Source organism: Falco peregrinus, chromosome 10 (genome assembly GCF_023634155.1).
Source record: "Falco peregrinus isolate bFalPer1 chromosome 10, bFalPer1.pri, whole genome shotgun sequence".
NCBI classification, from domain to species: domain Eukaryota; kingdom Metazoa; phylum Chordata; class Aves; order Falconiformes; family Falconidae; genus Falco; species Falco peregrinus.
This window is the reverse complement of record NC_073730.1, coordinates 35,793,299-35,819,262: the sequence shown is the minus strand read 5'-3', so window position 1 is coordinate 35,819,262 and position 25,964 is coordinate 35,793,299. Positions and strand designations below refer to the sequence as shown.

General features: G+C 47.5%; 1 long non-coding RNA gene and 1 other non-coding gene across 2 annotated transcripts; both read left to right on the top strand.

Moving 5' to 3' along the window:
- Positions 1-15,339: 15,339 nt before the first annotated feature.
- Positions 15,340-25,692, top strand: LOC129785243 (uncharacterized). The gene is made up of 3 exons (XR_008749017.1): positions 15,340-15,839; positions 17,029-17,128; positions 25,487-25,692. It is a non-coding gene; the product is annotated as an uncharacterized LOC129785243 (long non-coding RNA).
- Positions 17,552-17,636, top strand: LOC129785290 (small nucleolar RNA SNORD45). Its single transcript, XR_008749098.1, has one exon. It is a non-coding gene; the product is annotated as a small nucleolar RNA SNORD45 (small nucleolar RNA).
- Positions 25,693-25,964: the final 272 nt, after the last annotated feature.

Genomic DNA, 25,964 nt, shown 5'->3' with positions numbered 1-25,964 from the left:
AGCCGATATCCTGAACACAAGCTACTCCCATGGTTCCACATCTTTATACAGGATCAGACTTGCTTCAAGCCAACCTGGAGCACGTCAGAGGAGCCAGAGTCCGTTGGGGCCCATTTCTGCGGGCAAACCGTACAGCGCTGCTGCTGTGACCGACAGTGCAGAGAGAGCAGCCATGCAGGGTCAGTGGTGTAACAGTCAGCACCGTGTGGCACCTGGTGGCATTTCTGTACAGATCTGTTTTGTGCTGCAACTTTAGAAGTGTTACAAAGGGCAGAGCAAGGGGGACTGGCAAGGTAGACTGCAGTATTGCTGAGAAAAAGAAGTCGCGAATCCCAATAGCAAGCAACCCATGCTGTGTTTGCATTCAGGGAAGGACAACTCCAGTCCCACATTGTCCTATTTGGAGGCAAAAGGAAATCTACAAAGGCCATCTGGGACCTCTGTCAAGTCACCAGACTTGGGGTTGAGGTGGCCAAAGAAATCATGTGTAGAGTGTAGACATCATCCTACTGTTTCCCACATCCACAACAGGATAAGCTGAATCTCAGTCCGGACGTGCCCATTTCTCTCACTGTTATCCAAGGGAGTCCAGCATCACGCATCAAGATGCAGACCTCTGTTGTTGTCGATGTCTAACATAGGTGAGAGGGAACCTTCCTCTAACAACCTCAGTTCTCAGTAAGACGTTCTTAGGAGAGCTCTCCCCGGCTCATAGCAGACCTTCAGGCTCAGAGCCTGCGGTGAGATGACTGTTACGAAGGTTTGAGCTTTGGCCCCTACAGAAACATATTGCGCTGTGCTCTTGCTTTTTTTGAAAGTCATTACAGATCTGTGTGAATGCTACAGACCTTTTTTTCTTTTATAGGGCTGAGTCCCAAGGGCCTTAAAAACACAGGAAGGTCATATCCATACATATAAAGGGACCCTGATGGTCTTTTCTTCTCTCCTTTGTAGGACATCCCAAGCAAAGGCCAACCACCCCAAAGAGGGGATTCTCCCCCAAACCGGGAGAGAGTCGAGATGCTGAAAAGCAGTTCATTCAGAGACTGAAGGAAGAGTGTGATGAGCAGTCCCAGCAATTAAGCAATATTCAAGGTGACCTTAAAAGGGCCAGCTGTGGCTTTGATGCCTTTGCTATAACAACACAGCACTTTTTCAGGCAGGTAGGTGCGATGAGTATTTTCTACCATTGGAAAGATACTTTGCCTTTACACCAGCCACTTGCCCAGATTTATTCCACAGTTGTTGAAACTTTGCTCTTGGGAGAAAAGCATGTAATTTCTTTGCAACAGTTATTATGATGAGGGAATCGTAATTTGATGCCATGTATTTGAAAATCAGGGTTCAGGAACTTGGAAGAGGAAGAATTGTGACTGAAGTATTTCTCATGGAGGGGTTTCAGGATGTTTTTAGGAGTAAAGCAGATGCACAAACTTAGAAGTACAAGTCCCTGACTGCTACAGCTGGAATGGAAAGTATAGCTGAGATCTTGATACTTGTGACCAAATGCAAAAACAATCCATGCATTTAGTCAACCAAAGGTGTTGGATGAAGGAAGAGATTTGCTTTCTCACAGTGCTTACCTACTCCTGCTGTTCACCACAGATCAGTCAGTGTCCCTGTTACAGAGGTGCCAGTTCCTGAAGACGTTAGAATAACATTATCTCAGCATTTAGATTACATTCAGCAGGTATAGAGAACATTAAAGGAAATGTTGCCACTAATTAGAGAAGCTTATTTATTCACTAAACCTGAGACAAAATGAGCAAATTTTAAGACAACCCTGAAGTAGGTAGTGCTTGTTTCAAAAGCCATTTACTGATCTGGGAAATCTGGCTGGGCTCTGAGGTCCAGACCTGGTTCACCTGATGCCCATGTATTTTGTACCATCCCGGGTTAACCTGGTGTTCCAAGTACTTTGTAAAACAGGCAGACAGTCACCAGCAGTAGGACCCAAGGTCTGGAGAATATCCCTGATTGCCTGTTTGGCTACTTCTGGAAGAGGTAAGAGTAAACTTTCAGTGTTAACTAGGATGAAAGAAACCAACAAAACCCAAAGCACAGATTCAAACAGTCTTTACAACTTCTGAAATACTTGGTTCAGTTATTCTTTTTTATATTAGTGGGAAAAGTTACCTTTGAACAAATAACCACAGTTCACACTTTTCCCTAAGCAGGAGCTGATCTTGCTAGGGGGAGCTTCAGTGAACTTAAAAAAAGGGAAATTTTTAATACGTACTGAGTATTTTAAATACCTTCTCAAGGGGTTTTCCCCATCCATTTTTCTATAGTCTTGACACTTTTGGGCTTGATGGGCATTTGTAAAGGGCTTTTTTTTTTTTCCTTTTGTTTTTTTTTTTTTCATTCGAGCTGACTGCGGAGTGTCCTTGATTAAAGCAGAGCGAAACAAAAAAGGGAAGGGCAGTGTATGCTGAGCTTTGTCTGTGTGTTGTCCACTGGGGAGAGATTTTTCATCTCATGCCTCATTCACAACTTGCTGAAGGAATTCTGGAAGCTTGGGCATACCTCCTGTGTCTCCTCTGGATACGTTTTCAGTGAGAACGGCTGCTGCAGCTGAGCTTTCAGATGACTCTCATCCAGTTGGCGCATGTTAGATCTGTCCTGAGAATGCCTACTGAACTGAACACCTCAGGGAACTTTATTTAACAGAGTCCTCTCCAAGTCCTGCCGGGCGTAGCTGTGCCTCGTGTTTCCAGCTCCCCTGCACCATCAGGCCGGCTGGGGGTTTGCAGTGATACTCCTCTGAATGCCCGGGGCTCTTGCAGGTGAAAAAGAATATACTTCTGGAATTTAAGCACCTTCAGGCTTGGGCAGGATTAGGTGTAGATTTTTTCCAGATCCACTGCTGGGCTCGTTTACCTGTGTTCAGCCTGAGTGTCAGTTTCTTCTGGGCTTGCCTGGTCGCCCTGGAGATATATATATGTGCACATCATCATTCAGTGCAGTGCCAGACACCTGTATCTTGCCGCTCGCTGCTGGGAGCCATGTAACACGGACCCCTCCCAGGCAAAGAGACCCCCGGCTTCCCCGGGTGGTGAGCTGCACAGTCAGCGTGAGCCCAGCAGTTACCCATTAGTCACTTAGGTGTGGTACCTACATTAGGAGTATGGTTGCTTTAGGCTCCATCTTTAGGGAATGGAGGCAGGTGAGCACTTCCAGGAGACCGTTTTCAGCACCAAAGATCTGAATTTCTGCTTGAGGTACTTGCCTGTACTGTGGCCTCCAGGGATGCCTAAAGCTGCTGCACTTTTAAATTCAATGCTGAAGTTGAGAGCCTACATGTGATGGGATGATCTGGGAGTATTCAAGCAATCGTGTAACTGGGCAGTCTGTTCTCCTGCAACGTAGACACAGGCTTCCAAGTTTTGGAGTCATTCAAAAATACAATCTGTAGACATTTTCTGGGATGGCATAATTGTTTGAAAGCTTGAGCAAAATTGCATTGGCTGGCTTTGAGTTAGGGCAGCATGAAAAAAGAAACTTTCCCCATTATAAAAGTAATACTTATGTTTGTTCCCGAGAAGCCTGCAGGCAGAATGTTGAGGTCTGAGTAGAACTGCAGTTTGGCAAGGGAATAATACTCATTCAGGAAAAAGGTGGGGCCTTATTCCAGAGAAGTTTGAGCTTGAGTTGTCCAACTGGCAGTTCTGCTCTGCTTAGCAGAGGACCCAACCCTACTTTGGTGCTAGGGAGCCTCCTTGGGCTGATAACCAGCCATAGCCTAATTTTACTCTGTGTGTCTCTCTCTCCTTACACCACATCAAAATAATGCCCAAAACATAGGCTTTTATCTGAACTGGAGTTGAATTCTGTTAGAAAATGTGCTCCAGGCAGTGAGGACTGGGCTGAGTCTTAAAAGCAACCCAAGGGCCAGTGTTTTGCACACAGGTGGGAGCCTCCCTGTGCCCGTGGCTCTCTTGTCTTGCTCACACCGTTTCTGTTCTCTCTCCAAAGCTGGGGAAAGCACCAATGCAAGTGGTCCAACAGACGTGTTTAGCTGAAGAAAGAGCGTGTCAATACGTAGTAAACAGTGTTGGCCCACACTCAGGGTTTCTTTGAGTGCTTTCTAATTGTAAGCACCTGCTGTAGCAACCTTAAGGCGGCATGACCATTTTCTTTGGGTTTCGTTGGATTTGTTCAATTGCTGCTCCAGACCACTGCTGAACGTCATCATGAAATCATCTCTTTTTCTCAGTTGTAATAGGCAAGAGTCATTAAATAGGCATCAAGGAGTTCACAGCATGTAGTGGTACTTAGCACAGACCCATTAAATGCAGCTAAACCAATTTTCTGCCTTGGTGAAGAGCCTAGGCAGTCAAAGCAAGCGATGGCTGAGGCAGCGGACAAAAAAAAAATTGAAGCAGTGGTTCTGACTTACACGTTTAGCTAATTATGAAAAGTAATGATTGCAGTGCATGTGGACAGCATGGCTTTTAATTATTATTTAATTAGCAGATGGATTAGTGAAGACCCTCAGATATGCACACATGACTCCTATTGACTTTGGGAACCACTTTAAACTTCTCCTGAAGGGGAGCAGATGGAGTTTGCCCCTAACGTCGGATGTTCATCATGTCGATACAACCCTTGTGCTGTGAGGCACCAAACTGCACCAAGGCCCTGGAAACTGGACTGATGCCTTTCTGCCAGTCCAGCATGCCCAGGCAGCTGGACTGTTGGAGCCCCGCTCATAAGTTCTGCCCCTGAAATTTCAAATGAGGACTCCAGAGCTGCAGGGCACGTGAGGGGAAGGGATCGTTTCTGAGCTGCAGACCCCAAGGGTGGGAGGAGGTAAGGGAAGGCGCTGTGCTGTGGTAGTCTGTCCCGTACTCTGCTGGGGCACGGAGGGGTTTCCAGACTTGCGGCACAGCCTTGTGCTGCACTTTCCATCACAGGGGAAAAACTGCTCTGGACAGGTCCTGGCATGTGGGCGCAAGCAGATCAGCTGGGAATGGGGGAACCACACAGATGTGCTGGACGAGAGCAGGTGCAGGAGGGGGCCTGGGAAGCAGGACCACAAATAACAATCAGTTAGTTGAAAGGAATGTGCTCGAGCTTGTGGGTCACAAGCCCTGGTGAAAGGGACATGAGAAATTTCTGAAGGGTATAGAAACAGGGACTAATCATCAAGTTGAGACTATACAAGGAATAAGGCGGTCAGTTTGTCAGCTTGCTCAAAGACGTGGTGCAAGAGCTGCAGACGTTGTCTTTATTGCTGAATTGCTAAATAGCTAGTGTGAGATCCTCGCAGGAGTTGCCACATAGTTATTGAATAAGCAAGTTTTTGAACCGATCAGAATTAGATGTAACAATTGCTTGTGTGTATATAATCATGATATTCGGCTAATTAAAGTGACGTCTGCTTGCATCAAGCTGCATCCCGTCTCTCAGCTGTGGCAAGCAGGGACAGCACTGCAGTACCTGACAGCATCCCAACAGTTTGTGTCTACCAACACTGGGAAAGACCTGTCACCAGTAACCCGTGTGTGTGTTTGTCTCCACACCAGAGTGTGAGTTACTTTTGGGTGGGTATACAAGGTACATCTTCCAGACAAGTAAACAACATAGCGGTGTCCTGGAAAATCTGGGATGGACAAGAGAAACCTTTTCCCCCATTCAAATAACTGAGATATGTGTGTGCTTTTGTGTATTCTTCAAAGCAAGGTTTCTGCCTGTGAAGTGTCATGTCACTACCTTGTTCAAATGCTAATGACCTCTTGTGTAAGAGGCAGAACTGGTTGCACTAGTTCCAAGTCACTTGGGCTTCCCACCATTGCCTCCAAAACAGTAATTTGGGATAACATTTCAAGTGCTCTTCTCAGGCTGGGCTGACAATGGTTTATTTCCACAGCTGCCTCTGAGAGTTAGTTTAGGAGAAATATATGTATTGTTTGTGCCTGGTGGTGGCACAGTGGTAAGAAGCCAGCACTCATCAGAAAGACTGACCTTCTGGCTTTCAGGGGTACTACTTTCCCAGCATTTGCAAAATATATTAGAATTTAGCCCAAGAATAGCTGTTAGGAAAGTGCCGCTCCACTTCTTCCTCATCATTATTACCATCAATGGGCCCGATTTCCTGTATGGAGCAAGTTCGGTCTTTTCTTTGCTCCTCCTGGAGACCAGAGCAGTGAGAACAACTCAATCTTTTCATTCTGTATCCTGGAAGAAATCCATGTTGGATTCACCAAGTCCTGACAGTTTTGGGATATGAATCAAAAACATTTTATTGCAAGACAAACAAAACACTTTGTTTACTTGGGAGCAAAAAATTAGAAAGAAACTTTGTCATCATTTAGGGCTTTCTAAACTGCATTTCAAGTAGAAACGCACAAGATTTGGTGCTGGGGACAACTAGTTATGGTAAAACAGTGCAGTAGGAATTGAGGGGTGCTCCTTTCCTTGCAAGCATTGCAGTGAAGGCTCTATAATGCAGCTGCTCTGGGACTCAGGGACACTGATTCATGCTCGATCTGCCCAAGGAGTGGGTCAGGGTTTGTAAACTGAAGGAAGGTGCCTTCTGCGGGTGCCCTGCTTATTTGCTGTGGGTGCTAGATGACAGGCAGTGAGAAGATAAGGTGCTGTAGAATAGAAACCTTAAAGCAGCTGAATATCTTTCCCCTCCTCATGCTCTTGAATGATGAATGATGTACTGCTTATCTATAGGATGATGTACTTATGTTTATCTAAAAGCTGGGAAACATGCAAGGACCCTTATTGCTAACATGAGGGATGTACTAATTGCGAAGTCCTTGGATCTGTCATCTTTAAAAAGGCTATCTGGTCCTAAGTTCCTGTTGTTTATGAAAGGTGGCAAAGACAAGGACTTAAATCATGGTCACTAGTTTAGTGAGATGTGTAAATGAGTTCCTGGCATTGTAATGAATATGTAAACGATTTCCTGGAAAGTTAATGAATAGGTCTGAGTTGCTTGTATAAAGAGGGGACTGAAAAATCCCCTCGGTGTGCATGACTTTGGTGGAGGGATCCCCCATGCACCCAGCGCTGGCAAATAAAGATAACCTCCTCCGCTCACTCGAATATTGGTGGCTGATTCTTTAAATCAATTTGGCGACCCAGGTGGGACCTCCTCTGCTCGGCTGCGGGACCCATTGAGAGCGAGCGGGGACTCCCTAGGGTACCCCCGGGGATTTTCCCGGAGGGGCTCCTCGTCTCATCTGGATCACCGCAGGAGCAGACAAGGACTCCATCTTGCGGAGCAAAGGTACTATCTTTATTCAAATATTATATTAATTGTAAATATTATATTAATATTATATTTTGAACAGTACTGTTTTGGATATTTCTGTTCTGGGACTGGTCCATCTGTAAAGCTGTCCGTAAGACATAAGATCATTGCATGCTTATGCAGGATGGCGTATGCCGGGTAGCTAGCACCGCAGGTATACATCTGATTCTGTTCTGGTATTTGTTCCGGTATTAAGGTAATATCGGAACTCTGATTCTGTTCTGGTATTTGTTCTGATATTGAGGCAATATCGGAACTCTAATTCTGTTTTGGTTGGAAGACTGACACGTTTGATGATTTGAAGTCAATCTGTGTATATAGGATTAATAATTATAGGGTTACTAATAATATTTGTTATACTCATTTTATGCTGGAAATGTGAGAACATTTCTGTATTAGGTATATTATGAATGTTGACATGTGGTTATTGTCTTGAACATCCGAGGGGTGAGTGTAAACCTCTATATGTTTTAAAGCGCATATAGTGTAAAGAATTAGTGAGTATATGGTGGGAGTTGCTGCTTAAAGACAAAATTTGTCTCTGAGCAGTTACTCTGTGCTGTTTTGGCATCGATTTTGCGAGCCAGCCAGGAGAGCTCTCCACCAGTGCTGGAATCCAGGGGCCTGGGGACCCTCAGGGCCCCCGACTGCATCTTCTGTCGGCAAGACTCCCCTGCCTCTCGGCTTCTCACACAGGTGGACAAGGACTTCTGCACAACATAAAAGGTATTTATATTTATTCTTTGTTTTGAATATTTGATTGTCTTAAGATTTGTTTTTACCCCATAAGACAAAAGACAGGGCGCCGTCTTGCAGGGTTGAGAAGAAGGGACGCCTTCTGAAAAGGGTAATAGCCCTATTTGATTATCTTAAGATTTGGGAAGCTAAAAACTTCCTTTAGGTTGTCTTAAGATTTGAGGAATTCCTAGAATATAACAACTGAAATAGTGCTCTGTGTCTTGTTTGTTCTATGTATTGTCTTGTTACATGTTCAAAATTGGAGTTATGAAATGTATGTTAAAAAAAAATATTCTGGTAATTCTAGGCAAATAGCTGAAAACTTAACACTCTGCTTAAGGCCAGAAAAAAATGAGAATCTGTTTTTTGGCAATTGTTCATTGAAATGCATACTTTGTGTGATAACGTAAACTGTCAGCATTCCTAGAGTTGTATGTAAGTGCACGGTACCGTGTAACATACTGCCTGTGTGACTGAGGGCTGCCCAGAGAGTGTGGCGTGTGTGAGAGACGCGGTGTCACTGCAAAGCGACTGGGGAGTCCCGATCTGTGTGTCTGTGTTCCCCGCGAGGGGCCGGCCAGAGACGGACGGAGCGATTGCAAAATCAGTTTATGAAGTGTTGGAATGCATAATTAGACATTATAGCGGGAGACTGTGGACAAAACATTAGAACTAACATCATTGGAAAAAGCACGAACTAGCCTCTGCCCTTAGTGTCGTAGGTGCTGTCTGTATACTCGAGCAAGAGGTTGCAAGTGTCTAAGATATATTATCTCCTTGCAAAAAAACCCCAATAATAATAATAATAATAAGAAAAATAATGAGACCAAGAAATAAGGCTAAATAGAGGTCTGGAACTGTGGTGTGTGTTCTGAGATAAGTATGGTACCTCCAGTAATAACTAACACATTGTAGAAAAATGCCAGACTTATTAGGACGATGGGGGGCAGACCGAGCCAAGAAATAAATACCAAAACACCCCTGGGATGTATTTTGAAGCATTGGAAAGAATTTGGCAGAATTCCCAGTGGAAATTTGAACAAAAAGACATATTTAAAATATTGTCAGAATTGGTGGCCTTTGTATACATTAGGTGATGGTGAAAGATAGCCACTCGAAGGAAGTCTTATATTACAACACAATTTTACACCTTATGCTGTTTCTTCATAGAGAACAAAAGTGGAATTAACACCACCTGATCTTTGATTATGGCTCTAGAAAAGGATAAGGGAAAAACTGAGACCTAAACTAGAAAGATATTCTTGTTGATTTTTTTTTTTGGGGGGGTGGGGGGGGTGGGAAGAGAGAGAAGAGCTGAGGTTGTGGTTCCTTCTGTGGAGCAACCAGAATGAAGCACGTTGTAAGATAAAAACTTGCACTAACGTATGTAAGACCTAAAGCGGGGTGTGGAGAGTCAAAGACCCTGTGAAAGTGTTGAAGTATTGGGGTGAGTTTGTACAAACCCCCATACCCCCTCGAAGGTGCATGCTGGACGCATGGCAGGGTGTTTGCTGTTTGCCTGCGAAGGCGTGATATGTAAGAACACAGAGCAACAAGTAGCAGATTTGCATTCAGGGTAAGAAAGAGTTAAAACAGAAGTGCTGTTGCAGAGGCAGGCCTGTGTAACCTGCAGAGCAGGAAGAGCATCTCCTGCCCCGAATCCTTCTGATGGTGAGGAGGAGGGGGTTGCTGTTGCTGACGATTGAGCAGAAGGACCTGACAATGTCACCCCAATTGCTGCAGCATTTGCAGTACAACGGGACCGGTAACGGCCCCTCTAGGGCAGGCGGTGGGTCTGAGGAGAATAAAGGTGAGTCTTTGATGGGGAAATTTAGATGTTTGAAAGTTGGTTGGGAAAGACTTATCAGGATGATCTAATAGGACTAGATAAAGGTTCGAGTTGATTGTTATTAGGTAATTGTGATGTAGAAAAGTTGATAGAAGGAACAGGGAACCTGTACAGAAGGTAAGAGAAGAGCTGGGTCGTGCTGAACTGGTAGAGGAGATGAGGCAGAGACAGGAGGAATGTCAGGCAGAAGTGAAAAGTGAATCCCTCTCCTATGGGATCGGATCACTGTGCATATTGTAGGGAAAGTGGACACTGGAAGCGAGATTGCCCTAAGCTAAAGAACCAGCAAGGGGTTCTGGTGAACTAGGGACTAGGAAAAATGAGGTGGAATTTTTAGTGAATACAAAACCAACTTACTTGGTGTTAAACTTCAGTGAACAGAATTTGTTACAGTTGTGGGAGCTGCTGGCCACCAGGAAAACATCCTGAAACCTTTAAAGTACAAACTAAGAAAACAAGTAAGAATGCCAAATTCACCAAAATCTTTGTTGGGATGAGATTTATTAGAACATCTAGATGTTTAAAGAAGGAGAAATGAACCCAAAATTTAAAAATAATCAATTAATTGAAATCTTGAGCTTATCTTTATCCCTGAAGTAAAAGAAATCTTTAACCAGGTATATCCGGGAGTAAATTCCAGGTAAGGCAAAAAATGCTTTACCTGTTACAGTAAAAATGATAAGCAGGAGGCCTGCCTAGTTCAGGTAAAACAATATCCCTTGGTCAGCAGGGCTGTGGGGGATATTGGCATAAAAACTGAAATAAAACGCACTGTGTAGTAGTTCTACTACCAATGTAAATCTGTGTGTCTTACCACGACACAGACTTGTTACGGGATGCGCAGATGAAACTGCATTGACAACGACGTGCTGAATGATGAATGATGCACCACTTATCTATAGGATGATGTACTTATGTTTATCTAAAAGCTGGGAAACATGCAAGGACCCTTATTGCTAACATGAGGGATGTACTAATTGCGAAGTCCTTGGATCTGTCATCTTTAAAAAGGCCATCTGGTCCTAAGTTCCTGCTGTTTATGAAAGGTGGCAAAGACAAGGACTTAAATCATGGTCACTAGTTTAGTGAGATGTGTAAATGAGTTCCTGGCATTGTAATGAATATGTAAACGATTTCCTGGAAAGTTAATGAATAGGTCTGAGTTGCTTGTATAAAGAGGGGACTGAAAAATCCCCTCGGTGTGCATGACTTTGGTGGAGGGATCCCCCATGCACCCAGCGCTGGCAAATAAAGATAACCTCCTCCGCTCACTCGAATATTGGTGACTGACTCTTTAAATCACTCTGAGTAATGTTATTGGCGGAGGCTACACAGGGCCTACAGGAAGATCATTTCATCCAGTCTCTCCACCGCCGTGCCAGGGTGCGTCCCTCATTTTCCACTGGCACAGCACCTCTTGGTGCTCAGCGCTCCGCTGCTGTGGCTGCAGAGCCAGATACTCACTGCACCGTGCACTTCGGGTCTGCCAGCAAAACCCACGGCTCACCTGGCCCAGGATCTAAGGGATGTTTGTAATTGCCCTGTGCCTCAGTGCCTAGCTGTTAGACAGGGATGCCAGGGAACTGCCCTCACATTAAGAGGCCACAGAGGAAAAAAATTGTTACTTCTGATGCACTCTGATGTCAGGGGTGAGATGAGAAAACAACAGCCTGCGAGGAAGATCAGCACTGCTGTCAGTGCAGAGGATAGCATGGGTGATAAATAAAGCCTTGGGCTACAGAATGCATTAAAAAGATCAGCAAATTCAGAAATGAGTACTGACATGCCTGTTCACCGGGCACAGTGGGGAGTGCTGTGCTCTACCTCGTGCTGTAGCTGTGTGACGGATCTGCCCCACGGAGGGGGCATCCACCCACCTGGGTACTGCACCGCTTCACTGTGCTGCTGCTGGGCTGTGGATGCAATTGCACACCCATCGAAGGGGCATGGGGGTGTGAACTGGCTGGAGTGGAGGTGATGATGGGGATACTGGGTATTGCGAGAAAACAGGGGAATTCCCCACTGAGGGCTCCTGAGGCGGGCACTGTGTGAGGTGGGAGTAGGACCAGGCAGTGCAGTATCCCACTCTCCGTACATTTTAGCTGTGTGCTCCTGGGTAGCCCAGGTCCTGTGGCAGGATTTTGCTCTGTGATGTGGACTCACTTGCACAAGCTACTTCCTCACTGCAAACGGGGCGATTAGAGCCCCTCTGCCTCTGAGATGCACCCCTTCCCCCAGTATGGATTCTGGTAAAATATTTCCCATCTTCTAGCCTTTGTCTTAGCCCTTGTTTCTTCCATTCTTCATAACTGCTATTGTTATTTTTTTTTCACATGCACAGAAAGCATCGTAACGTAATACAAATCAATAATTCTAATACAATAATTATGATAACTACAACAAAGGGCTGCTTCAGCCACATAAAATGAGGTAGGCAAGAAGTAAACTTTTCCCAGAGGTCAGAAAATCCAAAGGAAGTGTCATCTAGGGATACTTGATGTAGTATTTTGGGGATTATCCAAATTTGTTGCAAATCCGTTTCAATACGTTTTTCTTGGTTAACATAGACACAGCAAGTTTGATTAATAACCATACACAATCCTCTTTCTTTTGCTAAAAGTCTGTTCAGACCCGTTCAGTTTTGAAGTACTACATTTCTTAATGAAGAAACTTTGTTGGACTCCCTGTACAGCGTCCATGGTGAGTTTTTCCATTTGTTCTATTGTGGCAGAAATATTTATTATTGCTTTTTCTAACTCACCCCTAATGAAGGAAGATGCCGTCTCGCAAAACTATGGAATGCTGAGGGGCTTTTGGGTCATCAGGGGGTTATTAGTTCCTCATTTAACCAATTTCCATGGGGATCTCAAAACACCCGGTGGAGGATGCGAATGATTAAATATCCTGCCTTGGGGAACTGGTATCCTACCCCAGATTCACCTTGCCGTCAGTTAGGTAGTCTTTTCCTGGCCCTGCCATCTCCACATAACCACCATAATCCTTGCTGTAAGCAGCTATAGGTCTGATTAGCGAGCATATCTAGATGCACTTTCCCACATTTCGGGGTAATACTATATTTTCCTTTTGTATTAGTTGGTGTTAGAATTGGCGGGCCACATACACTCCAATTCAGAGCAGTATAGTTTAAACTGAGCCATCCTGTCAGTGGAGCATTCATTCCCATCATTCCCTCTAATTATTGTAGAATTTCCTGATTTCTGTACTTCATATCAGGGTCCTGCCGTACTATCTGGAGATTTGTAACAACCAAATCCTTTATGATTAAATGGCCAGCTCCAATTTGCCTGTGATACCATTACACCATATAATGGAAATTCTCTACTACCTCTGGAAAATGCTGAACATACCCAGCAATCTGCCAGATTCAAAGCATTCGTTACATTATGGGTTAATTGTACAAACAGATTCTGGTCCCAAGAATGAGTTCCTATTGTACAGAACATTGTTAATATACAAACAATCAATGGTCTTTTTGTTGGATCCGAAGCCGCAGAGGTCTGGTAGGTGTTGATTTCCATTGTGACTTAGGGGCTGCCTTCGCTCTGGTGTGGCGGATCCAGGATGCTTGTTCCTTAACTCTGACTGCAGTATGGGATGTAAGCAGTATTTGGAAAGGACCTTCCCACTTCTGTTCCAGAGGTGAACCTGAAAGAGGTCTGACACATACATAATCTCCTGGCTCCATGTTATGCACAGGTCCATCAAGACCTGGAGCTCCAGTTCCTAAAACTACGTCTCGAAGCTGTTTCTGCATGCTTCTTCCATAATCAGTAAGTACTTCATTCTCAACTCGGGCTGACGCTCTGCTCCTGTTTGTATACTATAAGGTCTCCTATACAATATCTCAAAAGAACTTAGCCCTTCTTTAGCTCTGGGCTTGGTTCTAATTCTCAGGCGCGTCAGAGGCAATGACTGAGGTCAAGATAAACCAGCCTCCTGTCCAGGTTTTACAATTTGCGGCTTAATTAGGTGGTTCATTTTCCACTTGACCACTTGCTTGTGGATTATATGGGGTGTGTAACTGCCAGTCTATTCCTAAAAATTTAATAACTTGCAGAATGACTTTTTCAATGAAGTGTGGCCCCCAATCGGATGAGATTACTGCTGGAACCCCAAATCTCTGTACTCTTTCTTGTAATAGTACTTTGGTTACTTCTTTAGCTTTGTTGGTTCGGCAAGGGCGTGCTTCGGGCCACCCTGAAAAGGCATCCTCAATACCTCCTGCATGACCAGCAGGTATTAGGACGCCCCTTTTGGGGTCGGTGAGCCTGGATTGCGATGACGGTGCTACCTTGTCCCGCGGCCCCACGGGGATTTCAGGAGTTCACCTGGCTCCCGGCTCCCCCTTCAGCTCAGCTGCCCCCTGCCCCGCACCCGCCCCAGCGCCTCCGCACCCCGCTGGGGGTCTCCTTCATGTGCCCACATGCCGGGGGCGTCCGTGCCCTGGGGAGCCCGTCCCGGCGCGGGCACGGAGGGGAGCGTCGCAGAGCCCCCCGGAACGGCGAGCGCGGCTCGGGGAACGCCGGCCGAGGCGTCCCGGGGCAGGGGGGGCGCGGGGGCCCCCAACCCCGCAGCGGGCTCGCTCCCGGGGCTCGCTCCCGGGGCTCGCTCCCCGTGCCCCGAGTAACCCCCCCGGCGCCGGGCGAGGGGCTGCGAGGAGCCCGGGGGAGGGGTCGGGCCAGGGCCCCTTTCCCCGCGGGGCTCCGGCTGAGGGCCGGGGCGGGGGGACCCCGGGGGCGGGCAGCGGGGCCGGCGGCGGCGGCCCCTCCCTGTAGCGGGGCGGCTGCCGGCGGCGGGGCCGGGGCGGGGAGCGGAGCGGCCGCTGAGCGCCGCCGGGCCGCGGCCGCGCCGGGGCAGGTGAGCGGGGGCCGGGGCGGCGAGCGGCGGGCGCGGGGGAGAGCGCCGGGGGGGCGGCGGGGGCCCGGGCCGGGGCGGGGGAGCGGTGCCGGAGCCGCGCTGGGGGGCGCGGGGGCTGCGCGGGGGGGCCGGGGGCTGCGCTGCCGGGGGGCGGCCGCGCTGTGCCGGGAGCGCCGGGCGGTGCCGGCTGCCGGCACTGGGCTGCGGCCGCGCTGCCCGGGCCGTGCCGGGGGCTGGCGGCGCTGCGGGCCGGAGCGGCGGGGCCCGGGCTGCCGGCGCGGCGCGGGGGGGCGCTTTGCTGCGGGGGGCGAGCCCGGCGGGGGAGGCGGGGGCTCAGGGGAGGCGAGCGGACCCTGCGGGGGGCGTGGGGGTGTCTCCTGCCCGCCGGCCGCCTCGGGGGGCGGCACGGGGGACTCCAGCCGCCCGCGAGCCGGGTGCGGGAGCCCCGGAGGGGTCCGGGGGCTGAGGGGGGGAGGCGGGGAAGCAGGAGGCCGCCCCCCGGGCGCCGGCGCCTCCCCAGCTCGCCAGACCCCCGAGCCTGCCGCGGCCCCCGCTCGCCCCCGCGCCGCTGCCCCCGCTGCAGCATCTCCCCCGCAGCCGGGCCCCAGCCCCGGGTGCCCCCGGCGCTGCCGTGGCGGCGGCCAGCCGGCCCCCCGCTGCCGCTCGGGAAGGGCCTGCGGCAGGAGCGGCTCCGGGCGGGGCCGAGCGGCGCCGGTCACGGCCCCCTGCGCTTCTGTCCCTCTGCCGGGGGCCGCGCCGCCTCGGGCTGGCGGGGGTTGTCCCTGCCCGGCCTCGCCCCCCGCGGCGCGGGTGCGGGAGGGGAGCGGGGGCACGGCCCGGTGTGGGCAGGAGCCGGGCCGGCCGGGGCGAGGCGAAGGAGAAGGAACCCGAGGGCAGGCGGGCAGCAGCTGCCTCCTGCTGCGGGCACAGAGGGCCTGGCCCTGCCGTGGGGGGGGACCAGCCCCGCAGCAGCCGGGTGCCAGCGTGCACAGCGGGGTCCGTGTGTCACCCGCGGGGTCCGTGTGTCACCCACAGCCTGGGGCGGCCCCCGGTGCGCGAGGGAGCGACGCGCCGTGTCCGGGAGGCCGCGTCTTGCGAGGAAGAGCTGTGAGACACCCGGGGGTTACCGGGGGTGGGGGAGCCGAGCGGCCGGCGTTCTGCGGGAGGGAGGGAGGGAGGGAGGGAGGGGAGAGGGGGAAAGGCGCGTCTGAACTGGCACATTTTCGCAGCGGTACCAAAGCGAGAGCTGTGGTGAGTCCTGGTCCGTGGGACCCTGTCTCCCCTCTTGTGTGCCCCAGGCGCCCCCTGCCCCTCCTCTGCCCCCCCCTCCCCTTCCCTGTGCCGCTGTGATTTTGTGTGGGGGTGACCCGGGCTGGACCGAAGCTGCTCTTACCGGTCCCCCTCCTCTGCTGGACAGGGGGGACAGAATATAACAAAAAGCTCACGAGTGGGCACAAGGATGGGGAGGTCACTCCGCCATTACCTCCGTGGGCGAAACAGACTGAACCTGGGGAAATCAGCGCGATTGATTAGCAGTCAAGTCAGAGCAGGAGAACGTGCCGGAAAAGCAAATCTTCAGAACACCTTCCCTCCAGCCCCCATTTCTACGGGGCTTAACTTTACTGCCGATTTCCCTGTCTCCTCCCCGCAGGGGGATGGGGAACGGCAGCTGCGGTCAGTTGATCACACAGTTGTTTCTTCTTCTTTCTCCTCCTTTTCCTCCTCCTCCCCAAACCTTGCCATACAAACCCATCGTGTTTTGATTCCCTGTAGCTCTCCATCCTATTCTTCTGTCCTGCTCCCTCTTCCCTTCTGTCTTTCTCTCTCATTCTGCTGCTCCCTTCTCTTTTACTCTCTCTGCTTGTGTCCCACTCCCTCTCATTCTCCCCTTTTCTTCATCCTCTGCCTCTGTCCTGCAGCCCAGGGCTGGTTTTCCCTTTACATCTCTGTCCTGCAGCCCAGGGCTGGTTTTCCCTTTACATCTCTGTCCTCATCTGTATCCCCGTCTCTTTTTAGGTTTTCTTCTTCTCTTCCCCCGCCCCGCCCCCCCCCCCCCCCCCCCCCCCCCCCCCCCCCCGCCTTTCCCTAACGCCTCTGGTCTGTTCCCTGACGTTCTTTTCCTCCTTGCACCTGTACGTGCCACTCGGGGTCCAGGGAGTTGTCTGGAGGCGGGGAGCACCTCAGGAAAGTCTGTGTCCAAAGAGGCACTTACTACTGTGGAATTCCTGACTCCCCCCAGGCATGGGAATCTCCCAAGCCAACACCACAACTGACCTTTTCTTGGTGTTTTTTAAAGGTGATGCCATGAAAGGATGGGGTAAGAAAACCTGATGCCCTAAGCGTGTCATTTCCAGAGAAACATGTTGCTTATACGCCTTCATCTGGGAGGAGGACAGGTGAGTACATTGTGTTGACTTGTTTCAGCACAGCTGTGCTTTTATTAAGAGGAATGACCTTCTTTTTCTTGTTAAGAGTTAGGGGTTGCTTTTTCTGAGAATTCTGCCCGTCTGTTCAACAATCGCTGATGTGTTGCGTGCTTTTCCCTCGAGGAAAAGGACCCTGTCTCAGTCTTATTTATTCACCATTGCTCGCTCTGTTGTAGAAAAAATTTCTCACCATAAGGCTCCAGTGCTTCCAAACGGCAGGTTGGTGGTCTGCATAATGTATCTGTAGTCCCGTCTCAAGGAATGCGTTAACGGTGTTACGAATTATAAATTTGTAAAAAATTAAAAAGTAAAAAATTAAAAGCTTCCTGCCGTAGGAAGACAGTGTGTTGGGTTTGAAACCTTTGGGTAGGACAGAAGGAGGTTGCCACCCTGGGTCAGTGGTGAGTGCTGGCATGTATCGTCTGATCTAGAGCTGATGTCTGTCACCACTTTAGCTCTAGAATTACTCTGGGACGCAGGGAACTCCAGTTCCCTTCAGCTGCAGCCTTGGAGCTTTTCCAAGCAATGGGATGAAATTCCTGTCACAAGCTGTAACCCAGCTTAAGGAGAAGGGGGCACAGTTTGAGTTTTCTTCCACGTAGGCATCTGGGAGGTACAGTTCTGAGCTTGATACTGCTACTAGGAGATGCTTTCAAGTGAACTGAGTGTGGCTCTGGCGACCCAAAGCTGGACAGGGTTGGCAAATGGTGATGTAGAGTTTTGGTGGTAAACTTGACCAGCCTGTCTTAACGAGCAGGCATGTTCTTTGTTTGCAAGCACTGTTTAGTCCCGCCTAGGCATCCCGCAAGTTTGAAGGGCCGTGGTCACATCATCCCTTGGTCACACACAATGAACAGTTGCCTGTGCTTTTTAAGGAGCATGCTTGGTTATATTTTCTCTGTTTGGCTTTGCATTTGGGAAATAATGTAACAGTTACAGCTCAACTGAAGGAGCACGATACCTGACGTGGCAGAGAAGGAGGTGTGTTTTACTAATTTTTTGGTGTGCATCAGTTTGACCCCAAAATGACATTGTGTCAAAGCTTGTGGCCAGGTTCCGCTGTAGATGTTGACTTGGGGTATGAGTGGCTCCAGGTGTGCTTTAGGAGAGCTCTGTTGGTGTAGATGTGCTGAGCAATTGCTCTGCTGTGTGTGCAGCTGTTCTGGTTTGGCTTGCAGGTGTGAGCATGCAAAAGAAAACTCGCAAGTGTGGTCAGCCTTGCTGTAAAGTCAGAACGGTTTCTACTGCTGAGAGCCTCCTGAACATTTCAGGCTGGCCAAGCGTTGTGCCCCGGTGTTTCTGAAAGTCCACAGCTCTGCAGTTCTCTGGGAGGGTGATGCCAAAACGGCACAGAGTAACTGCTCAGAGATGAATTTTGTCTTTAAGCAGCAAAGGTATTTATTTCGTGCAATGCTGGGGAGCTAGCCAGTTCGCACCAGACAAACTAGCCCCAAAGTTTTCAGTGAAAAGTCAGGTAATTTATACAGTTTTCACGAGAGGTTACAACATCTTTACATACATATTCATTTGATTTTGACATCTAATCATCATATTCATAATAGATGGGGTTTAGGTGGAGCTTGAAGTGGAGTCTTCTAGAATTGTCTTTTGGGGAGACTTTTGGGTGGTCGTTCCGTTCTTTGGCTGGAGCTTGCAAAGCCTCCTGACTCATGGCCTTCTCATCTCCTTCAAATGCCCACCTTATCTTTATTTATGACTGCTAGATTGCTCAGAGTACATTTCTCCTGTCTCTTACTTCAGTAGCATCAGCAGAACAGAACAGGCCGTGCCGTCTCTGTTATATCTCAACATAAACAGAGCATCCCCCAGAGCATGGTACCAAACTCATCCCGAATAATCTTTCAAGACCTTGCTCTGTTTCATTCCCCCTTTTTCTTAGGACTTGGGAAGTCTTTTGTCAAGTTCTGAAGACAAAGGGTTTTGGTAGACATGCATCATTGATCACATTATTTGTGTTCTTCTGACTATGATACTTAGTTTATACCACAGACAGACGTTTAAGAGAGATAACAGGATCATTCCTTCCAACATGACTTGACATGGGATGTATTAAATAGTAGAATACTTGTGTTGCTTTGGGGGAATGGCCTGCAAAGGTGTCCCACCAGTGATGTTCTCCAACTTGTTCTGCATCGGCTAAAGATGGATTTTATATTTTCAGAGTCACGTTTCTCCTGTTGAAGCATGTGTTGGGCCGTTCTGTTTATTTCTTGGACCAGTCTTTCTATGTTGGGGTGTCTAAGCATTGCTTTGAAGAGGCTAATGTTCATGCCTATTTTTAATTTAGGTATATCATGATACAGGGTATAATCAGTTCCAATTAACTGTCTGGTAGTTACAGGAACAACATAACCAAAGTCACAGCCTACAATTCTAGTAAAATTATACATACAAAATTTAGTACCATTTGCCATTTCATGACAATTATCAATACTCTTGTTACCAGAAGAAGTTGTAACACATGTGCATCCATTTCCTACATAAAATATTTGTGGCTGGGCTTTAATATGTGGAAACATTTCAAAAGCACGCATAGCCTTTTTGATATCTAAACACAGATCTTCATTCTCTTATTACTGCGTTTTCACAGATGTATCCCAGTTGTTCCCTGGGGAACATGTTCATTCCATGTTCATTGACTGCCACTTGCCTTTGGTCTGACCATAACTTGCCCAAACATTATGGCCTAGGGGTCTGACAGTGACTTTCTGGTGTATGGCTCCTAGTGTCGCAACGGGAAAGATTGCCTGTTCTTTTGCTGCACTAATTGGGAGCACATATGCTTCAGTTTGCTCCTGTTGTGGGTTGTAGGTGAAGTTTACTAGTTGTCACCAAGCCTGGTGATGTTTTTCAAACTGAGTGGTGAGGCTGGTTTTGCCTATTATTTCCCTTATTTCTTGAGATAGTATTCCTGATGTTCCTTCCTGTTGCGACGGAGGGAAGACACAGTCACTCAATATGAGTGATCAGCAGACTTCGTTTATTGTGCCTTACAGTCACCTTTTATGCCTTCTTATAATTAGCTCATACATATTACAAAAGTTAAGCTCATTATTGGTTAGTTGCCTAAATACCAAGCCCGCCCCTTGTTTCTCTTCTGTAGTTTTCTGTTCCCACCTGCAACATTCTTTTCCCACCCAAATCTTCCTGTTACTGTGTAACAAGGACAGCCAAAGACAGTGTATTTTGCTTTACTTCAGATAAGCTGAGAGCGATGCGCATTTTTGTTCAGCCAGCTGGACTATGTCTATGTGACCCTTTTCAGCTAGCCAGTTATCCACAATTCCCCCGTTTTTATTTTGGGCGACATAGGCTTGGTTGACCATTTTCAATAACAGCATTTTAACACAGGAAAATACACAGCCAACTTATAAAATCTCAGTTCAGAAGTATAATTCCTGAAATACTTGAAAAATAAAGTTAGCTTGAAGCTTTAATTTAGATGCTCTTTCTGTTCCAGTGATATAAAAAGTTTAAAAAATTCAAAGGTAATTTTAAAGTTCTGAACATGGACTAATGCAAGCTCAAAACCCAAAAAGAAACCAAACTGATGTTTGACTAGGAATATTTGCAAATATTTTAGTGGAAAATCCCTGACCATTAACAATTGTCTGTCCAAATAACAACTGCCCTTATGCAACCAACCAATCCATACATTTTCTGAAGAATTCCTCATTGATATCAAAGAATTAACAAAGGGAAAAAATTAGTTCTAAGCTATATACATTCATAAGTGGATTTTTCAATAGTTACATACAGATTTACACACTATGCCATAATGGCTTGTAGGTGATACACACAAGAAGAGTACGTTGCTTATCTGTCTGAATGTCTATGCTAAATTTGACAACTATGCCACAAGCCAAGCCTACATGGGTGCTGTGTTATGCACGTTCCTTAACAAACAGAAGTATAATAGGTAAATTCCCAAGATCTAGTCCCCAACCTAATTATATTATTTTGTAGCCAATTAAGGAAAATAACACAAATGTGCGTAACTACATGTGCACACACCTTTTAGTTCAGAACCAATCTGTGATATAAGGCCTTAGCCTTATGGCATCATTGAATCTTAATGAGTACAGTAATTAAAAATGCAGTCTTACTGTAAGTGTGATTTATGCTGACATTCCCTCAAATGCTACACGTGAGTATTTCTCACTCAACTGCCTCAAGTTAAAATAGTAGTATTTGTTAATATGTATTAAAAAATCATTAATTATCTACAATAGCAGTTGACTTCCATAACACTATGTAAGCAAAAGAGGCTTAAGATGGGTTTTTTGAATACTGACAATTTATTTTAGACTGTCTAAACTCAGGTCTTGAAAGACTTCACTCTGCCAGACATAGAAACACTGTTGCACTCCAGTTGTGATATCCCTTTTCCCAAGTTGTCACATGCACATCTTGCTCAAGCAACATTATTGTCAAAGTTTCTCTCTGCTACATAAAAGCATATTGCACTTGTGGATATAAAAGACAGCACCCTTACTTAGATTATTACCTTACTACCTCATAACTCTTAGTATCTCTGATTTCATCACTTCAAAAATTCACCAGAAGCAGATAAAACCACAGCATCAGACTAAACTACACCTTAACTGCTGATTCAAATAAAGGCATTCTCTTCAGATATGCCTAATGCTTACAAATAATTTTGGCTGGTTTTGATCAAAAAACTATTATTACAATAATGATCAAAAATAATAATCCTGTTTGCAAAATGCCTTTAAGCCAGCCTCCTAGTCCCAGCCAATTTCCACATTCAGAATACAGCATAAATACAGAATACAGAATAAATTATCTCCATCAAGGCAAAAAGGCTTCTCTTTAAGCACAGAGATGTTTGCTAGTTCAAGGCAGAAACCCATTTCTTGTAGGGGACACCTTCCCTTAACATTCCTGCGGCTACAGATTGTATCCACTGCTGAGTATTGGATAGCAAGTGCAACCTTTTTTGCTAATGCCCCCAGTCTGATGAGATTACTGCTGGAACCCCAAATCACGGTACTATTTCTTATAATAGTGCTTTGGTTACTGCTTTGGCTTTATTGGTTCAGCAAGGGTGTGTTTCTGGCCACCCTAAAAAGGCATCCGTCATGACCAGCAGGTATCAAGACCCCCCTTTTCTTGGGAGTTCTGAGAAATCAGTTTGTCACGGTTGCCCTGGATAATTTTCTTCTCCAATTGTCCCCATTTGATTCATGTTCTCCCTACAATTTTGTCAGTCTAAATATTTATACTATGAGTCAGTGCCCCAATGGGTCTTGTGACGTTCTTCCTTCCTGGGTGACCCTCTTACAACAGCGGGGGCCATTCCTCACATCAAGGTCTGGCATGGCACATGTTCCCACCACTCGGCACCTACTGGCTTGCAGCCAACAGCAGAATTCAAGATTCTTCTTGGTGGCAAACACAGAGGCCAACCCAGTCTTGCCCTAGACTACGGTAGGAGGCACTTGACCAACCTTATTCCTTGTACTTTGTTGTCAATGCAGAGTTTCATCTGCGCATCCCATAACAAGTCGCTGCCATGGCAAAACACACAGATTTACATTGGTAGTAGAACCACTACACAGTGCGTTTTATTTCAGTTTTTGTGCCAATATCCCCCACAGCCCTGCTGACCAAGGGATACTGTTTTACCCGAACTGGGCAGGCCCCCCTTTTCATTTCTGCTGTAACAGGTAAAGCATTTTTCGCCTTGCCTGGAGTTTACTCCCGGATATACCTGGTTAAAGATTTTGGTGAAATGGCATTCTGATTTTTTTTTCTTAATTTGTACTTCAGAGGTTTCACAATGCTTTTTCCTGGCGGCCAGTAGCTCCCACAACTGTAATAAATTCTTTTCTCGCTGAAGTTTAACACCAAATAAGTTGGTTTTGTATTCACTAAAAATCCCACCTCCTTTTTCTCTAGTCCCCAGCTTTAATTTAACCAGTGGATCCGCTAGGGTGGATTCCCCAGGCCTCTCAGTCTGGTTCTGATGCAGTCACTGGAACCCCCTGATGGTTCTTCAGCTTTGGGCAATCTGGCTGCCCGTGCCCACTTCCCTACGATGTGCCCACTGATCTGGGCCCGCAGGGCAGGGTTCGCTCTTTCACCTCTGCCAGGCATCCCTCCTCTGCCTCTGCCTCGTCTTCTCACCTTAGTCCCTCTGCCAGTTTTCACTTTTCCCGAAGCCGCCGCCGTAGCTGTGACTACAGCACGACTCAGCTTTTCTTCTCTGACCTGCTGTGCTTGTGCCGTGCTGCTTCTGTCAGCTTCTCTACGTGGCGATTACCCAGTAACAGTCAACCCTTTTTCTACTCCTGTTGGGTCATCCTGATAGTCTTTCACAACCGACTTCCAAGCATCTAAATGTCCCATCACAGATTCGCCTTTATTCCCGCCCGCCCCCCGCCCCCACTGCGTGCCCTGAAGGGGCCAGTTCCCGGTCCTGTCGTGCTGCAAATGCTGCGGCCCTTGCGGTGACATTGTCAGGTCCTTCAGCTCTGGTGTCAGCAACAGCGACCCCCGCCTCCTCGCACTGGAAGGATTCGGGGCAGGAGATGCTCCCTGCTCTGCAGCAGGCACAAGTGCCTGCCTCTGCAACAGCACCTCTGCTTTGACCCTTTCGAACCCTGAGCGCAGATCTGCTCTGTGCTGCTTTAAGTCTGTGTCCTTACCTGTGGTGCCTTTGCCAGCAACCAGCAACCAGCCTGCCACGCGTCCAGCCTGGCTCAGCCGCACCTCCCAGCGGGTGTGGGGCTTTGTACAAACTCACCCCAAGACTTTAACCCTTCCCTGGGGTCCTTGACTCCCCCCGCCTCAGGTCCTACATTAGTGCAAGTTTTTATCTCCCAATACGCTTCACCCCAGGAGGAGCCACAGCCTGAGGCTCTGTCTTTACAAAACACAGCGATCCTGTATTACACAAAAAACTTCAACAAGAGCATCTTTCTAGTTTAGGTCTCAGTTTTTCCTTGTCCTTTTCTAGAGCCAAAGTCAAAGGATCAGGTGGTGCTATATTAATCCCACGCTCCTTCTGCCACACTCTGTATGGCTTCTCAATGTGAAAAACAAATCTGCATGCGTCGTCCCATTTCCCTTGTCATCTTAAAAATAGCATTAACTGTAGCGAGGTGTTACAGTTTCCTGATCTTCTAAGAAACATAAAGGCCACCATTGGTTATAATATTTTATCAATGTTTGCTTGACGTGTGGAATCAGACTCCACAATCTTTATCAGATTGTAAAGTAGGTATGTTTATTCAGCGCTGGGCAGCACCAGGGGTAGTCCCACCAAAGCCGTGTGCGCCAGGGGCAACAACTTGTCTCAATTTATATAATCAAATGTTGCATATACATAAGATTTCCAAATATACCTATACATATTCATAACCTAGCCCTGCTACTAATAGTTAAAATTAGTTCCAAGAAGTCATTTCCATATGTCCCTCCCAACCGCATTTGCGTAGTGCCTCTTGCTGGTCATGGGGGTCATGGGGATGAAGGCTTGGTAGTCTTCCTCACTCTGAACCTTCTCTCTTTGCCAGACTCAGTTGCTCCTTGGTCTTTGTCCAGACTATAGAGTTGGTTTTAGCTAGTTCTCATCACAAACTGTCCTTCAGGAGGAGCTGTAGACTCCTTGCTTCAGTTAATTTACACAATAGTTAGTAAAACAAAGCATTATTTATCAACAACAATCTAGGTAATCGTTAAGCAATTAGACCTACTAAAACTTCTTTAACCCTTTCCCTCACACTCCCACCCTGCGGTCCTCCTGTATTCTTCCAGTGAGCCAAAATACAACCCAAAGGGCTCATGTTCACTCTTTCCCCACTCTGTTGACCTCCCATTTCACCTTTATGCAATACAGTAAATAATACAAATTATCACAAGTTGCAGGTTTCAGCACTCGCTTTGTAGCTGAGCTACGTCTCAGTTGCACAAAACACTTGCACAAAAGGGCCCGTTACACACTCACTCTGCTACTCAGATAGATAGCAACAATACCATTTTATGATGGACATTCCGACCTCAAACACCGTTATGCCACCCCAGAACGTCAAATATCAACAAGAGGTCTCAACTAATACACGGTACCGAATTTTACAACAGATGACAAAATGGCCAAAAGACATTCTTGAAGAGAACCCAAATTGGCCAAAACACACCACTTGGGAGAAAACCTGTTACCCCTCGAGAGGCCCCTTCCCGCTACCGCAGCGAGGAGAGCACCCGAATTCCCACCCCCAGCCTCTCCAGGGGCAAGCACCAGCGCTCTTTACCTCACGTAGGACGTCTCCTCACAACTTACAGGTATCCCCAACCCAACTGCAACATACCTGGTCCACCGACGATGGTCCCTGTCTGTCCTCGCAGTCATCTAGGTGAGTAGGGGAGTCCTCCTGAGAAACCCTGGGGGCACCCAGAGGAGTCCCGTCCTCAGCAGGTCCTACAGCCGGACAGAGAGGGTCTCACCTGGGTCACCAAACTGACATGCGGAATCGAACTGTACAACTCGAGGGCAGTTACAAAGAGGTATGTTTATTGCAGCGTTGGGTGCAAGGGGGATCGCTACTCCTAACTTGCACGCTGTTTCAACAAGCCGACAGATATTTATTATACAAAGTCATGCAAATACGTAAGGTTTCCAAAAATTCATTATCATAACCTCCTCCCTCTGGCGCCTCTTCAGGATGTACTTTTCATCTTATTGGGCAGTTACCTAAATTTCCTGCTTACCTTTGCATACATTAGCAGTCTGTTGTTTAGTTTCTGTTACCTACTAGAGTTC